General features: G+C 40.1%; 1 protein-coding gene across 3 annotated transcripts in view; it reads right to left on the reverse strand.

Annotated features, from left to right (window-relative positions):
* The window catches only part of numbl (NUMB like endocytic adaptor protein), a 62007-nt gene that overhangs the window by 40862 nt on the left and 3645 nt on the right, over positions 1–17500 (reverse strand). Inside the window, exon 1 of one of the 3 annotated variants that reach the window (XM_053239845.1) lies at positions 1–4179. This exon is cut by the window's left edge and continues 319 nt beyond it. The exons of 1 other annotated variant lie outside the window; for it this stretch is intronic. The gene's annotated coding sequence lies outside the window, so the exon portion shown is untranslated. Of the gene's footprint in view, positions 4180–17500 lie in introns of those variants that run through there. One more of the 3 variants, XM_034310820.2, reaches the window with a different exon arrangement.

Here is a 17500-nt window from a genome sequence, read left to right on the forward strand (position 1 = left end):
GAGAGAGAGAGAGAGAGAGAGAATGAGTGAGGAGAGGGAAGGTGATTAGGCTGGGGACAGTAATGACACACTTCTCGACACACTGTGGCGCAGGGTGTCTGCGTTGTCATCTCTTTCTTTCACTCCCTTCATCTCACAGAGTGAGAGCGCACTGGGCAGTAACCAGCTCTCAGTCTCTTCGCTGCTTTTACTGGCAAAGCACTAAGCTGCACAGTCTTACAGTCCCCCTACTTCCTCTAGCACAGCTGCAGTAGCACGCTCATAAATGTTACACATGCCATGATGGATGAAGTAAGCAATTCCGAATGAGGTTTTAATGGATAAATGCTGCTTGGGACAATAACGCAACAAACAGCAAACAAAAAATCTCACCTAGTGTCAGGGCAGCCTGAGAAGATGTATTGTTATTGCATCCAACCATAAGCCTATTAATCTTCATGCAGTTTCAGCAACTGCTTTATCCTGCACTGTTCAGGGCTGTGGTGGATAAAGAGCCTATCCCAGGAATGCTGGATATGTGACAATACACCTGAATGCGCTGCTGTCCCACTGCCGAGGACTTATCCTAAGAACACTGGGAGTAATGTGGGAATACACGTTGAATGGGATGCCAGTCCATTACAGAGGACCTATCCTGGGAACACTGGGAGTGAAGTGGGAATACACCTTGGCTGGGACGCTATCCCACTGCATAGGACTTATCCTAGAAACACTGGGTGTGAGGCAGGAATATACCTCAGATGGAATGCTCTCTCATCGTAGAGGACCTATCCTGGGAACGCTCAGAATGAGGTGGGAATAGCCTTGGATAGAATGCCAGTCCACTGTAGAGGACTTATCCTAGGAACATTGGGTGTGAGGTGACAATGCACTCTGGATGGGACACCAGTCCATTGCAGAGGACGTATCCTGGGAACACTGGGAGTAAGGAAGGAATACACCTTGGATGGGATGTCAGTCCATCCTGGGAATACTGGAAGTGAGGTAGGAATACACGCTGGATAGAATGCCAGTCCATTGCAGAGGATGTATCCTGGGAACACTGAGAGTGAAGTGGGAATACACTCTGGATGGGTTGCCACACTGGAAGAACAAGAAAACTCCACACCTGAGCTCCGGGCTGAACCATGTACCTTGGAGCTGTGAGGCGCAAACACTCTATCCACTGCACTGCAACGATACATATAACTGAAATCCTTAAAATCCGTCCTGCTCACGCATGTCATATAAATGCTTTCCAAAAAATAATTAATGAACTGCTCTTTGTTTTCATTATGAACCTACTCACTATTGTAAGTCGCTCTGGATAAGGGCGTCTGCCAAATGCCACAAATGTAAATGTAAATGTACTTGGAAGGGATTAAATTATTCATCTGGTAAAGAAGTGTATGCGAACATGTCCATATCAATTATGATGAAGCATGCTGGGAGGAGGATCATCTTGTCTTCCTAATTGAAACTCGTCCAGACGGAATGGTGTAGGCAGCGGATTGATCGCGGCCCGTCCCAGTTTCTCCTGACCCAAATGCGAGCCCACCAGCAGAGATGGTTCATTGTGTTCATATGGACACTTAACCAGACTTTCTGTCCTCGATGCCTCATCGCCCAAAGTCAATGAGCAGATGGGACTTAGATACATTCACACACAACATACGGTACATACACACACTGACAGGTTTTTAGTTTACTAAAAATCACTGCCAGTTCTTTCTTTCTTTTTTTTTTTTTTTTTTTTTTTTTTTTTGCTGAGACAGTTCCAGGGAAAAATGAAATACAACATAATTACAGCAGTGCAAGCACAGGCAAGGTTTGACATTATTCCAAAATAAAGGCACGGTCTACAGCTGGTCTAGATTAAACTGTGAAAAGAATGTTTTATGGATACGTGATAAAAACTCTTGCTGTATGATGTAATTTTCTCTAAAGTCTCATAAATTACAGGTAAATGCTTGCATTATGGGCTGCTATCTCAGGAAAACTAGCCTATGCATACTCAATACTCTGTGTACAAGTAAAAACTGGAGCAAAATTGAAAAGTGACCAGGCCACTATCAAAATAAAACTCAATCATCTCATCTAAACCCTACACAAGAGGCTGCTAGAGCTTCTGGTTGGTTGCCAAGCTGTGGGTAGTTTATAAGGAAAATTTGCTTAAACACGTTCAACATTTGTGCTTATTTTAAATAAGGAGAGAGATAACCTACATTTAAGACATTCTACACAAAAACAAGGAAAACATGAATCACTGCCTGTTAGCTACAGTTACAGTCCTGTTTTAGAGCCAATCGATGCTCTCTTGTCTCCAGGAGCCAGGGGGACTATGTTTAGTAAAAGTAAAAAAAAATACAAAATCAAATTGAGTAGTATATGAAATATATATACAGGCAAGTACAGGCAAGATTAGGGACTGGACCTTGGAATTATAAGGCTCTATCTGGCTCTATCTCTAGGATTTTAAGATATTATGCCCTGATAATTTGACTTATACACCTACTTTAATAGGAAAACCTGAAACCCTGCACATTAATGCAGTAAACTCATGTGGCAATGCATAAAATCATGCAGATGCAGGTGAAGAGCTTCAGTTAATGTTCACATTAAACATCAGACTGAAGAAAAAGTGTGATCTCTGTGAATCTGACTGAGGCATGGTTGTTGGTGCCAGATTTCAGAATTTTCACACTGCATTGTCTACACAGAATTTACATAGAATTAACACAAAATGGATCATTAAAAAACATTAATTGAGCAGCAGGTACGTGGGTAGAAACGCCTTGTTGATGAGAGAGGTCAGAGGAGAATGACCAGACTGGCTCAAGCTAAAAGGAAGCCTATGTTAATGCAAATAACCACTCTTTACAACCGCGGTGAGCAGAAAAGCACCTCACAGTGCACAAGATGTCTAACTTTGAAGTAGATGTTGTGCAACAGCAGAAGGGTTCCACTCCTGACAGCCAAGAACAGAAATATGAGACAGTTGAAGATTGGAAAAAGATGAGGTGATGTTTTTCTTTCATCCAGTTTCGGAAAAAGGGAAAAGGAAGTGACACAGTCAGCTCCAGAACAACTGGCACAACTGGTATAGACAGGCAGAAAAGGTTGTGAAACATGTTTGTGGTTGTTGTTAATCTCACACATGATATTAAACAATTATGACATAAATTAGGACATAAATTCATTCTAAAGAATTTTTTTTTTAACAAAACCACATGTATAGATTATTGGCTCCCCAAGAATTTCTTATAAACCAAATGTAACTGAAGCATGTTCTCATTTATCTTTTACTTTTTAAAGTTCACTTGAGTGTTTAGTTAGTTTTAAGTGGTCACCCATGACTTCCTGTTTCACTGGGGTATAAATATGAGGCCGAAAACCAAATTCTCTCAAAGTCATTCATCAAAATGTGGAAGATTTGAGAATACATCCATGAAATGAGACAGAATTATGTTGACTTTCATAAATCAGGCAAAAGCTATTGATGAAAATGGCAGAAAATGCACAGTGAGGAGGACAGTTATGCAAAAAAATTCTACAAGAATCACAGAGATCGTAGCATTTTATGTCTCCAAATTACACACCACCTCAACAGCAACAAACTACTGTAAAGATGTGCAAGAAGAACGGCTTTTCTGTCATCTGACCACAAACGTCAGTGCCTGGAGTTAGGTAGAAGCTACTGGAACTTTGACTGGAACCGAGTTCGATGGTCCGATGAGACAAAAATAGAGCTTTTTGGCAACAAACACAAAAACAGTTTGACATAAAAAGAAGGACGGTTATACACAGTGCTTGAAGTGGAAAAAAGGGCCAGTACTCTCCTTATTCCCATGCTGGCGTGTGTATCAGCTAATCATTAATTATTACATTCTGAATTTGTACAGTGAATAAAAGATACTAGGAGATATCACTGATGTTCACAACATAAATTTATTTACTCAAAGGAACAACCATTTGCCCAACAATTAATTTTATAATACAGAATAATAACATAACATCTATATTTTACTGTAATAACATAATAATATAATAATGCAATATCTATATGATATTATATAGTATTAGATTTATTATTATTATATTATGTGTGTGTGTTTGTGTCATTGTCTGACTCATGCGTTCTCTTTGTGCCCTTTTGAAGCCAGGCCAACATTATTGGCATTAACGTTACTTAGCATAAACGTTACGTTACATAACGTTAGACTAGCATTAAGGTTATTTATGTTATAATGAAAATAATAAAACATAATACTATAACAGCAAAGCGATTTGCTAACAATTGTCAAAACAATGCAGCTTGTCATGCTAACAAAAAACGGAAAACATAAACTTGGGAAACTTCCTGACTGTTACAAAGCCCTGATACTCGTTAGTGTTCCATGTACATCTCCTGGCAGAAAACCTCACCACATCAAGAACTGGAGCTCTTTCTTTGTTAACAACACAGAGGGGTTTTTTTTATCCGTTTTTTTATTATTAGCCTTCAATTATGTGGAGTGTCTGAGATATAAGCACTTATGTATGAGCTGTTACCATAGGAACAATAACACGTGAGAATGAGTGCATTAATATAAACATATCATTTATTTTACAGCTGGAACTACTGTCAGAATTCGAGAATTCAGCTGCGCTGTAGTGTGGCATAAACAATAAATTTCAAGCACGCACTATTTATGTCATAACAGAGCCTTCTGACTTGAATTCCTAAACAGATCGTCTTTTCATTCTGGTGTTTTTCTGGGCAGCAGTTCTGAGAGGAGAGAGCGCTCTGATTGCCAAATGAAGACTGGATCATATCTCTTTCTCTCTCAAGCCTGCATTCAGCTCCATCACCATGGAGGGGAGCTCCCAGCTCATGCTGACACAAACACGACCTCTCGGCAACTCGTCCAGCCCATCTGACTGTCTCAGAAGCACAATCTTACATCCTTCCTGACAATCTAACACTTAACACACTGAACCATCTTCAAAACTCTTCACAATGTTCTCCCAGGTGTAAAATCTACCAAGGTTCCCTCAGAACTGCACCGATTACGTGTCTTTATGTGTGTCTTTATGAACGTGTCTTTATGTGCATGTGTGTATGTCTTTAGCTGTTCTAAGTGTCTTTAGGTTATTGAAAGTAAAAAAAACTGGAAGAGCAGAAGTGTTATATTATGTGGTGTGATTTTTCTCTATCTCTTCTATCCAACTCTCCAGTGCCATCCATTTTTTTCTTTCTTCCTTCTGATTGTACTCGCCATGAGTCCCGTGAGCAAGAGAGCACTCGGAAGTCCGTCAAGCTGACTTTGGTGTCAACAACAACCACCCCCAAAGACCACACACACACACACACACACACACACACACACACACACACACACATCCTCCCCTCCGCCGCTTGGCAACCAGCTCCCATAGCAACCGCTGCTATCAGGGGTTTCATGGCTGAGTGTCTCAGTTGAAGGAGACGTTGACAGGCGAGCAGCGTCACTGCTTCGTGGCACTGAGTGCAAACTTGCTGTATTCATTCTTCACTGTTTTATTTTCATAAACTCACAAAGACACAATCATACAACATTCTTTTATATAGTTTGAGAAGAGTTATGTACACTCACAGTGGTTGTATTTTGGAAATGTATGTCATCAAGATGTACTTAAGACCCATTGCATTCCTGATACACCTGCAAACTTAGTAAAATGTAAACATCATTTCTTTGTTGCAAATCCAAGGTCTCAAAATATTGTTGTCTCAGTGGATACGAAGCCATTTACATTCTTTGTAGTACAACAAAGTAAATATAACAGTGAAATAATATGTGATGTGCATTTTAAAACACAATATACAACAATACAAATTAAAACAAAACTTTTTTGAACTCTTCACTCTCAGCTTAACTCAATGCAGGGGTTTAACCCTTTAAATCCCTGCTTATTATTCAACTATTCATAGTAAAGCATACAGTAGTATTCAGTACCTAGTATAATACATGTCTATTCAGTAACTACTGATTAATTAATAGGAAAAGGTGTGTAGTTATGAGAATAAGGAACGCTAATCTGAACCCAGTGAAGGATCCTTTAGGTTTAATGTGCAGAGAGCTCCATAGTTTGCTAAAGTTTGTACATTATGTTGTAGTTATTGTTACTGCAAAGTTGCTCATATGTACACAGTTCACTTTGAGCTTGTTATTCAGTGTGACAGAGACCAAACCACAGTGTACAGACAATTACTGTTTTTGCACAAGTATTCCCATCTAATTTGTCTGAGTCAGTTCTGTTTACCAAGACCTGTAACTACACTCCAGTACAGCATTACTACATGTGAGCTGAGGGAGAGAAGAAGAGTGCAAGCCCACAGATGGCCCACAGAAGTGCTGGGACATGCCACATGGCTCCTTCTTGATAGCTTGTGGCGTCCGGTGCAAGCGGCGGGGCGGGCAGCTTTGTCATGCTAATGGAGGGGGACAGCTGCTTTGGGCCATGTGGTGACACGGTAAACGTCACTACGCAAGACAGAGATGCACCAAACACCGGTGAACCCATTACTACGACTGAGCTCTGGCAGTATTCTTACCAAAGATACACAAAGACTTTGTTTATTCCATGTAAAGAGGAGTTAAACAAACTTTCCCTAACGCAGCAGATCCAACTCCCTGTCCTGACTATGTCTGCAGATGTTCTACACAGTTTCACATTTAGGTTGGTGTAAAATATCTAAACCAATTGACTAAGTGCTTGGAGATCGGCTGCTGAGTTGAATCAGGTGTGTTATATTACAAAAAGCAGAAAAATGTTGGAGTGGGGCCACATCTGTAATGCATCAAAAAGCCTTTATACTTGAGTTACAGCATTATAAAAGTTTTCAGTAGATCTGTAAATATAAACCTGGTTTGACTTATAAGCTCATATGCGCACCATTTGCCATCCAATGCGAAAGGCAAGAAAGGTTCAACAAAATCAATAGAGCTTTTAAGATACCCAAAGTGCCAGCAAGTCACTAGGAAGTATCTACCGGAACTGTGTAGTCTGACAGCAATTCTATCTCAGCAAGCCATTAGCAGCTCACATGGCCAGAAATCTTTTACTGTTCCCATCACCTCAAAATAACCACCAAACGCCAGGCTGATAATCAGTCCACAGCAAACACCCGAACAAGATGGGATGAAGTGCGGTTATTTGCGGCTGATTGACTGGGATGTGATGGCAGCTTATATCTGTACAGTGTAATGGATCCTCTTCATGGAGTAGATGTAACATATTGATCCATACTAAAAGAAAGCATTAGAGATAGCAGTAGAGCCGTGATGAATGTCAGCCGTTTGGAGGCCAGCTGTCTGTAACGTTTAAACAGGCAAAAAGACGAGCATGTGTGCTGGCCTTCTGGATAGACTTTCAGCACGAGTGTTTCAGCAGAGCTGCTTTAAAACAAAGACAGCGCTCTCCACTTTGACAAAAAGCACAATCAGAATCATCAGCTAGGGCACGAAAGCTTCCTGAGGGCACCAAACGTTCCTCACAAACAAAAGCATGAAAAGGAATAGTAAAAGACGAGTGGAATATGGTAAGCAGGGGCAGCGGCAGGACCTCATGGAAGCACTCTCAAGAACATTTCGAAGGCCAAGCAAAACAATGGCACTGATCCAGAAAGTGTGTCGAGACAAAAGCTGAGATTGAAGAAGGGGAAGGTTGTTGGGTGGGTGTGAAGGGATTAAAGCATTAATCACAGATGGTGACCGCATCTCATCTTTTCACCGAACCCCCACCAAACCCCACACCCAACCCCCAGCAAATAATTGACAAAGGTATGCTCCACTCGCTTTTGTCAGCACGCGTGTCTGTCAAGCAGGAGTGTGTGTTGGCCACAATGGAAAGGAGCACAAGGGCATGTCTAGCCCCTCCACCCCTCCACCCCTCCACCCCACACCCCCTTGTCCCAGTCACTGTGAATTGTAAGGCACGTGCTGCTTCTGACTGGTGGAATAATAGAAAAGAAAGGAACCATGTGGTATCACATGGATATAAGGCTATGATCCTTGTGATTCTAGTATTGCCTCAGCTATGATATTGTGCTGGATCCTGTGGACTGAAAGAAAAACTCCACCCAGAAGCACAGTAAATATGTTTGTATTGAAATATGCCTGATGTGATCAGTCATTCTGGTGCTAATTAGTTGGTTGATTCTATATTTTTGTTATCCTGTGAGAAGGTAGCGGTTGTCTGACGTGCCGATATCACATCACGACGCGGCATTGCTAGTGTAATTACACTGGAGTTTAATGGTCAGGTTTCACCTGCGCCTAAAAAACAAAAGCTTTTCTTTTCTCACTCACCATTTTCCAGCAAAGTTCAATGGCACATTAATGAGAAATCCAACGTCGATCCACTTAACAGCGACAGCAAACTTTGGACTCAGAGTTCCAGAATGCACTGGAGATATACGACACAGCTGCACTGAATTGCGGGAGATCTGATAGGCTAAGTAGCGAAGATTCAGCTGCATCTCTCTCTTTAGGTTGAGATAAAATCCACTATCATGGAACCACGAGCAACAGGTAGTTGAACAGCATTGTGGGTAACGTAGGAGACCGTTAACTGAAGTTACAATAGACCAAGATGTCACCAAGATGTCACTGAAACTCACTGAAAGATTAATCGTTAAAGATTAATTGTTCAGGGTGGATTTTTCTTTTATGACCTAAACTTGATACACATCCTTACTGGGTAGGCTTATACTCTTGTATAAAAGGGTGTGGCACATACACATGTGCCTGTGTGTGCGTATTGTTAGTGTCCTGAATGCGTATGGGGTGAGGTTAATTCAGCATAAGGGAGGTCACTTTCGGGAAAAAGAGAAGTGAAAAAACCTAAACAGCTGGGACACATTTATAGGGATAGAATGGAGTCAGAGAGAGGGGGAGACTGAGGGGAAATGGGAGGAAAAAAAGACTCTCTAGCCAGCCATCATTTTAGAAGGCTCACTGGGGTCCTTTGTTATGGCAGCTGGTTTGGGGAAGGTCAGACCAGCTGTGCTTCCACTGACCCTCTTCCCCCTCGCTCCTCCTACTAAACACAGCCAGCTGTAGATAAAAGAGGTGACGCTGAGGAGGCCAGGATCGCTTTACACTGTGTCCAGGGTTAGGACCTGAGCTTCAGATGGTCTACTCCATAATGTCAACAGCAATGACAACACAAGTGCACTTACCTAAATGTAACTAGAAGTATTCTATCCTTCACGAGGATATCCATAAATGTGCTAAATATACTCTTTATTGAAACGAGCCTGGCTTGTTGCTGAACAGCTGTCACGTCCTCGCGAGGAGATCTGAATTTCATGTGTAATGTCAAGTGTACCTCACGTACCTTTGAGTCATCATCTCACAGCATGATTGCCCCTAAACTACAAGCTGTCAACAGTCTGAATGGACCAACTGCGGAGGCCATCGACTTAATCATTCAAATGACTGTTATGCAGTTACACTAATCCCCCAACATACTAGCTCTCAGAGGAGTTCGATGTGAAGTTACACAAATATTTAGGTGTTTAGTTACAGAGTGAGTGAAAGATAATGTCTATAGTGAATAATAGTGAATAATAATGCAAGAAGCCATTATATAAAAAGCACTGGGTTGGCTAATGTAACTGTAGTAATATTTGTTGTGGCCGATGAAATAGCGGGTAATAGAGGTGTAACGATACACTTCGATTTGATTCAGGATACTGGCTTCGCAGTTCAGTTCATTTCTCAGAATATTTTGAACAAAATTTGAATAAAAAGTTATGACGGAAAAGACTTCTTTTTATTTCTGAATCTTAAACAATGTAATGTGCATTTTTGTCTGTAAAAATGTAAATAGCTCTAAAATTACAATGAACAGAGGTTTAATGATGTAAATAAAGGTACTACAGTTTCACTATATCTTAAAAATAAATAAAAAATTTATAAGTTTTTTTCAAATTTTTTCAAAAATTTTGAATGAATAAACGAAGCCTCTGAACGGGGGAAAATGATCGAATGAAACATATTGAGCTCCGTAGCAGCATCTGAGGCGTCATTTTAACCAGAAATAGAGCTCCAAAGTCGGCTAAAATGCCAGACTTCTACTGCCTCTTTCTCTGGCACTGCAGATCGGAGTGATGCAGGGCTGGTGTCGTTTGAAAGCTACTGATGAGCTCTTTTTAAAAGTTCTAACGTGGTTGTGCAACCATATAAAACATAATGCGTATCGGTCATTGTGATCTAGAACTCTATGGGTTGTGCAGATTGGGATCTCTGGTGTTCAAACGCTGCAATTACATTAGATGCGTAATTAATAGAATTAATAGAATGCTGATTTCCATGATGTGAATCACACATTTCAAAGATGCATAACATCAGTGTCTCACAGCTCCAGGGTCCTTGGTTCGATCCTGATCTCGGGTTAACTGTCTGACAAATAATTTGACAAATTTTACCCTGACCAGGATAAAACGGTTACTGAAGATGAACGAATAAATAATTGTTGCCACATCACATTTCTTACACCATCCATTAGTGTTACGTTATTAATTTAACAGGACATTTTTATTTCACCATTACAGAGACCCAAGCACATCCATGTGGCACGTCCACTTATAATAATATTTATATAATCAAATAATCATAGATTAACTGAAATTTGATGTACTACTAAAGTTCAGTACTCAATTCATGCTTCTTTTTATCAAATTCTACTCAGTAACCATTAATGAAAAGCATGAAAAAGAAGACTTGGACCTTCTGAGAGAAGGACTTTTTAAAATTTGGATTGAAATCAAATTGTCAAATTAAATCCTGACCAGAAGTTGCCCTAAAGTTTTTCATTAATCAACATTAGAAGACTGGAGCGAGTTGTTCATTCTTTACGGGATTTTTATGAGCTGGAACTTTGCAAAGTAAACATTTAGAAAAATTCCATTTCTCGGATTCGACATTATAGTATACACTTGTAGAAGAGTAAAGTCAAACAGCACTAAGTGTGTTGAAAGGATGTTCAGAATGAGTATAATGTGAATACAGGTCCTGGGATGAGCACAGGACAGTCTTTATGATTACAGCAGCAGTTCTTTGGTATAGCAATACAGTATCAAGGTGAGATTATCCACTGAAGCGAAGGTGAGACTTGCACATAAACTGTTTTTGGAAAGTGTATATCTTTAAGGTATCCATGTGGGACCATACACAAGAGCAGAAGGTGAGTCACAATTGCACAAAGCTCCAAGCAGAAGTATAAATACACAAGATGATCCACGAGCTTTGCCACCAATCCCATCTATACAGGGCCAATTGTTTTTTGTTTTTTTTTCGAGCTAACGCTGCTCAGAAATAATCAGATAAAAAAATGTCTTGCACTCATCTGTCAAATTCAAAGCGTCTGCATACAAACTCAACTGTGCAGAAAGAATGCAATGCTTCACCGATGGCAGCCATAACAGTCATTTTCATCTTCCTTTTCTTCTCAGACTCGTTAGACTTTTACTGTCTGGGCCACAAATATGCAGGTTAATACGAAGCAGCTACATCATGGTGTGTAATGTAAACTGACTGCATTGTGGTATGTCAGTACCCTTAAGCACTTGATATGTTGGGAATGTAAATGAAGACGTAATTTACCAGATATGGTCTGTTAAATCCACAGTCTATAACTTTATCCAGTTTCCAAACAGGCACTGTCTCAATTAATGATAAACTTTCTAGCACCTTTTCAACATCCAGCATTCTCACGTTCTTTTTCTTGGAAGGTAATTCCTCCATTTTCTGGGCTTCTTGGCGCAGAGGGAGCAGAAAGAGGAAGAAGATGGATACAATAATCTCAGAGATGAGCTTCTCACGAGAAAGTATTGATTGTGGAGTAAACAGAGAGAGCGAGGGAAAGAGACAGGACACAGACGAGGAATGTTGGAGTCTCCTGGGAGCTCTGCAGTTGCTTTTATCCGAACTCTCTCTTCTCTCTTAAATTGCCTTCATATTATGCCTCCAACCTACTCCAGACCATTCTCGTCTCTTCTACGCCTTCACAGTAGGTTTCTGTTCTCACACAAACCTTTTTTTTTTTTTTTTGCATAGTATTAAAGATCTTCACGACCACAAAATTCCATGAGAGCAGGGCTCCAGATGTAAGTTGTTGTTTTTTAATTGTCCAATCATTGACATGACATTTGAAAAAATCATAAAGATTCCTAGAACTGTGGCCTGAACCGCTGCCTCTCTGGTGCTATTAGGAGAAAATACCCCTGAGAACCAAAAACCTTCCAGTAAAATAGAAATTTAATTAAAATTCCTCATTTTTCAGTTTCCTCATGATAGACTCACATGTTCTCATAAAGACGTAGTAAAAAAAAAGTCATCTTTATGTGTTTCTGCAAACAATCACATAGTAAAGCAACGTTCATCTACCCAGAACCACGTATAGTTTATTGCCAAGTAATAAGGACCAAAAAATCATTCTAATAATAGTAATAAAGCTACACACCAGCCAAAATAAAAAAAAAAATCTCATCTCACTGGTTAATGCAGAAGAAAATGTCTGTTGAAAGTTAGAGACACGCTAGCTTCGTCTTATGATAGCCACGTATAATCATGCTAACCTTGTGTTTCAATCGTGTTGATTTTATTTAATCAGGAAGATAGAAATATGCGTTACAAACAAACGGTTCAAGCTTTCGCTCTTGGACAACACATTTCATTTCTCTCCATTGATAAGGAAGGTGTGTGTTGATTTATAAAGATGTAAAAAAAAAAACAAGCGTTGCCTACTTATTGACGTCATTCATACCAAATTCAGCACAAACTGGATCCAATACCTGGTGGCGCAGAACTATTCTGAGACCTCGGCTTTGAGTAAAAGGGTTCAATAGAGTCTCATGAGGCTATAATTTTGTATTTTAACCTTCCTCAGATCAGCATTACAATAGAGAGCTTAAATTACTCCAGTGAGGCAGATGATTCATCAGGAGAGAGTTTTTGGATATATTATTACACAGCGATATCCATCCATACATATTTGAATGGAAGAACATGGAAGAACTGCGGCGTACAAAATTCAAACGCGTAAACAAGCAGTTTTTACTCGCAAGTTCTAGTGAAGGTTCACCAGGGACTGTTTCATGGATCTGCATAATGCATGCTGGGAGAGAACCCTGATGAATGTAAACAAATGTGATATAAAATGATTAATCTCAGCTGAGAAGTGCAATACTGTGCTACGTAATACTACACAACATTACAAATAACATATTAAACACCAACGTTATGCTTAAATGCCTCTTTTAAATGCCGTACAGTCTGAATAATTGCACTACATGAAGGGTGTTGTTCAGAAAAAATCAATTCTCATTGTACTAGAAAGATATCACTCCAAGCCAAAGTCACAGCTTCATCACCCTGGACAGACTGGCTCATCTCATACACACACACACACACACACACACACACTCTCACAATGAATCTGTTTGTTTGCAAGTGATCACATAAGAAAAGGGTGGCACCCGATGCAGAAACAAACGAGTGTCACGTCAGGCCATAGAGATATCAGTGCTCTGTCACTCAGGACAATATCTGTTCTTCCTAGTAATAAATATCATTCACCAAATTTCCTTTCCTCACATTCTTATCACATCTGGGCAGCAGCTGGAAGTCCAGCAGACATTCGGAATGGGAGAGGAATGGCAACACATGAGAAAGCTCTCAGAAAGCTGCCTTGAATTTTGGATCTGCAAAAACATTACGATCGGATACGACCGTGACGGGAAATGATCTTGAGAGAACAGCCATGATTCACTTCCAACACCTCGAGCTTTGACTACGCACATAAATCTCCAGATCATCGCGCCTACGATCCTAATACCACTCGTGTGCGCTCGTGTGCGCTCAGTATTCAGATGCTGCACTGTGCTAAATGGAGAAGATGAAGCGCTCGATGTCTCGTGGCCACGCGTCAGCTGAAAGTGGGTGGTTCAGTGACACGACAGATGGATGGAACACAAAGCTACAGCTCCAAGTGCTGCTGCGAGTGTGATCAGAGGCTCTCTAAGCCCTCCGGGGAATCTCACGGTTTTAAATGGCATCCTCTGAACTGAACCTGCGCTGCACACACCCAACAACTCAACGACTGAGACAGACACAAACATATGTCCTAACAAATCTCTATTTCCAACACACACACACACACACACACACACACATGCATCACTGCAGCTATTATAGAGCTGCTTTCTTGATCTCTGTTATTGTGTCTGCTGACATCAGATCCGTCAAACGGACTCAACATGGATTCATTCTTTTATTTATTCATCTTTATCCTCGTCAGGGTCGCGGTGGATCCAGAAACTCTCCCAGGAATACTGGGTGGAAGACGGGAATCACTGGATGGGACACCAGTCCATCGCAGCACACACCATGAGCACATTCGTTCACACGTAGAGTAATTTAGAGAAGCCAGGCCACCTACTGAGGCTATGTTTACACGAAAACGACGTAGTCAAAAACGGAAAAGTTCTTCTCTTGCGTTTTCAAAAAGTTTCACGTATACACCACAACGTTTTCAAAACGATTCACGTTTACACATATCCGCGATAATGGCCAAAAACGCTGTATTACGTATTCCAGGCCAGTAGCTGTTCGCGCTTGCCTTTACAATAGACACGTACTGCGCATGTCTACATGCGCATGACGTCACCGTTTTCAAAGATTCCCGTATCAAGTGTTTACATGGAGACGATAACGGCAGCGTTTTTAAAAACTTGCACTTTGAAACCCGTTTTCAAAAATATGTGTTTTCAGTCCCCAAAACGCTGTTGTCGTGTAAACGGACAGGCAAAACGCATAAAACGTTTCCCGTTTTTGGCTGAAAACGTTGTCATGAACGTAAATGGCCCCTGAATCACTACAGTTCTGTTTTGTTTTTTTTGGGAGGCAGACAGGGTTGCCATGTTCTGCAATAATCTCCATCCTCATAAAACACACTCATCAGAAGTTAAAACTCGCCCCAAACAAATGTTTCCATTCACAAACGTACTATGTTCATGTTTTTTTGTTTTTTCTTCTATCACTTTTCCTTTGTTCTGTCTGTCTATCTGTATTTAACGCCTGCAGCAGAACACATTTATAAGACAATTAATTTTCATTTTGTATGAATCTAAGTGTTTCTGGTGCATCTTGAAAGTAGCCAAAGAAACACAACCTTTAATTTCACCCATGAATGCATTTCACTCTTTCCAAATTTGGTGGGAAAACAGCAACGCTGGAGATGGAAGGAAACCCGAGAACGTGGAGGAAATCCACACAGACACTGAAGGAACATGCAAAGTGTATCGAAATGCATAAGCTCGTGTATGGCAATACTAACACTCTGTGTGTTTTAGATATGATAATGACCCTGAAAACAAAATGTGTTCGCAATAAAAATGTTCAAATTCCCCGGTTTAGGATGTGAAGCCTCTGTTTTTAACACTGAATTCATGTTGTTTTATTAAGCTTACTTAAAATGAGGCTACGTAAAATTTAAGCTGTAGATAATTCACTAGCACTTTTGCTAAATAGTCTATTAGCTTTAAGAATTTGCCGCACTCTTCCGGGTTTTTATGGTCTGAGATTTTCACAGCAAGATAAAACACACAAGCCGGAGATGAAAGCTCACGGCAAAATCTATCGTGAAATCTTCGTACGTTCTTGTATACAACAGGAAAAAAAAAAGATTAAATCACCTAACTGTTCTTCCAGATATTTTTGAGAGAGATTTTTACATTTACATTTTTTACATTTTTAATCTGCTACACTGTCAGTATTTATCTTGTTGTTGTTGTTAATTGAAATGAGAAAGAGAGAGGAGGAAAAGTGGAACACTGAGGGGAAAAAAACAGATAGTTGCTTTGGTTCTGGTCGTGTTCAATGCTTTTACACTAAACTTCTACAAATAAGAAATTAACATTGAGTAAGTTGACACAATATGGCCAAATGTTCTGTTTATTTTTGCTCCGCTTGAGGAAACAGATCCCAAAGAAGCCACGCTCGGTTTATAGCATGTCGGATATATGGCTAGCTGAATCATGATGATTTGTACGTCCAAGTTAAAGGAGCTTCTGGTAAAATTAGCGTCCCTTCTTCATGTGACAAAGCTTTTTAAATATTTTATGTCAAAAGTTATATTCCTGAAAACTTTCCAACGTTTGCCAGCACTACTGCAGTAACGGTTTCGAACTAGGAAGTGGAATTTTACAGACGAGCGCGAAACGTCCCAGTGTGGTTATAGGGAATACAGGCAGTCTCGGAATGCCGGTCGACCAATCAGATTAGCGGAACGGAACTAACTGTTGCATAATAAAGTATGATTTTTAGGGCAAATCCAGAAGGAGTTGCAGCTGGAAAGAGACGTGATGAGAACGACTGCAGTAAGGAAGTCGATCGGGTGAAAAGCGAACGGGAAAATGATAATCAGTATTTTGAAAATGTCCGCAGTGAGTTAACGGCTCGATTAAACACTGTGACTAACCGCGACACGTAACTACACTGACCTGTTCATCTAAAGCCATAACACAAAGCTGATACAGATTTAAAGGCATTGAAAGTGAGAGTGTTGAATTTGCCACATTTTGGTATTAAAAAGTCTTGAACTTTTAATACTTCATGAAAATCTACACTCCTGGGCTGAGCCCAAAATGGCGAACATTAAGTTTTTAGAAGGTTTATTCGTATTAAAGTAAAAATCCACCCTCAAGAACCTAATTATTGTATATACTTGTGGTAATATTTAATATAATCAATCAGATGATGTGGTCATTCATCAGCTACTCATGGTGACAGACTGGAGGAAATAATTCAGAACTTTGAGAAGCAACATTTTTGCTAATAATCACCTGCTGTGTCGCGAAAATGAAAAAGAAATTTGCGTGAATTTAGAGTTAACAGTAAATAATAGTCAGTAAAGTGTATTAAATGTTTAATAGTCTCAGCTCTTGAGGTAAGCGTTGCCCGTGTTAGCATATTAGCATGTCTTTATGAATCGTTCAAACCGTTGTTCTGCTAGTTGCCATAAAAAGTTTTCATTTATTCCTTCGTAACTCACGTAACGATTACTTTATAAGGCTGTAATATCAGCTGGAACAAAAATAGACGCGGATAATAGGCACAAAAATAGACACTTATTAGAGGTAATGATTCGACAGCTCATTAAAGGAAAGCGCAGATTAGAAACGCTCGGCTGTTCAGCAGTACCGGAAGCGTAGGTTCAGAAGGTGTGAAGGAGTTCTCAGTGTTCAGCGTTCAGCACAATAACGTGCTGCGTTGAGGGTAAATTCCCTCCTCATGCCCAGTGTTCCACGATAAACCGGTTCCAGAAGATGAAGGAATGAATAATATTATATTGTGAATAAAGAAGATATACACAAGCTTCTCACACGTGTGTGTGTCACTCTGCAGAAGAAAGTTTATTCGTATTAGAGGAAAAATCCACCCCGAACAACTTATTAATATTAATCTGTATAATTAACGTGATCTTCACTGACGTC

This window comes from Pangasianodon hypophthalmus, chromosome 14, assembly GCF_027358585.1.
Source record: "Pangasianodon hypophthalmus isolate fPanHyp1 chromosome 14, fPanHyp1.pri, whole genome shotgun sequence".
Taxonomy (NCBI): Eukaryota; Metazoa; Chordata; class Actinopteri; order Siluriformes; family Pangasiidae; genus Pangasianodon; species Pangasianodon hypophthalmus.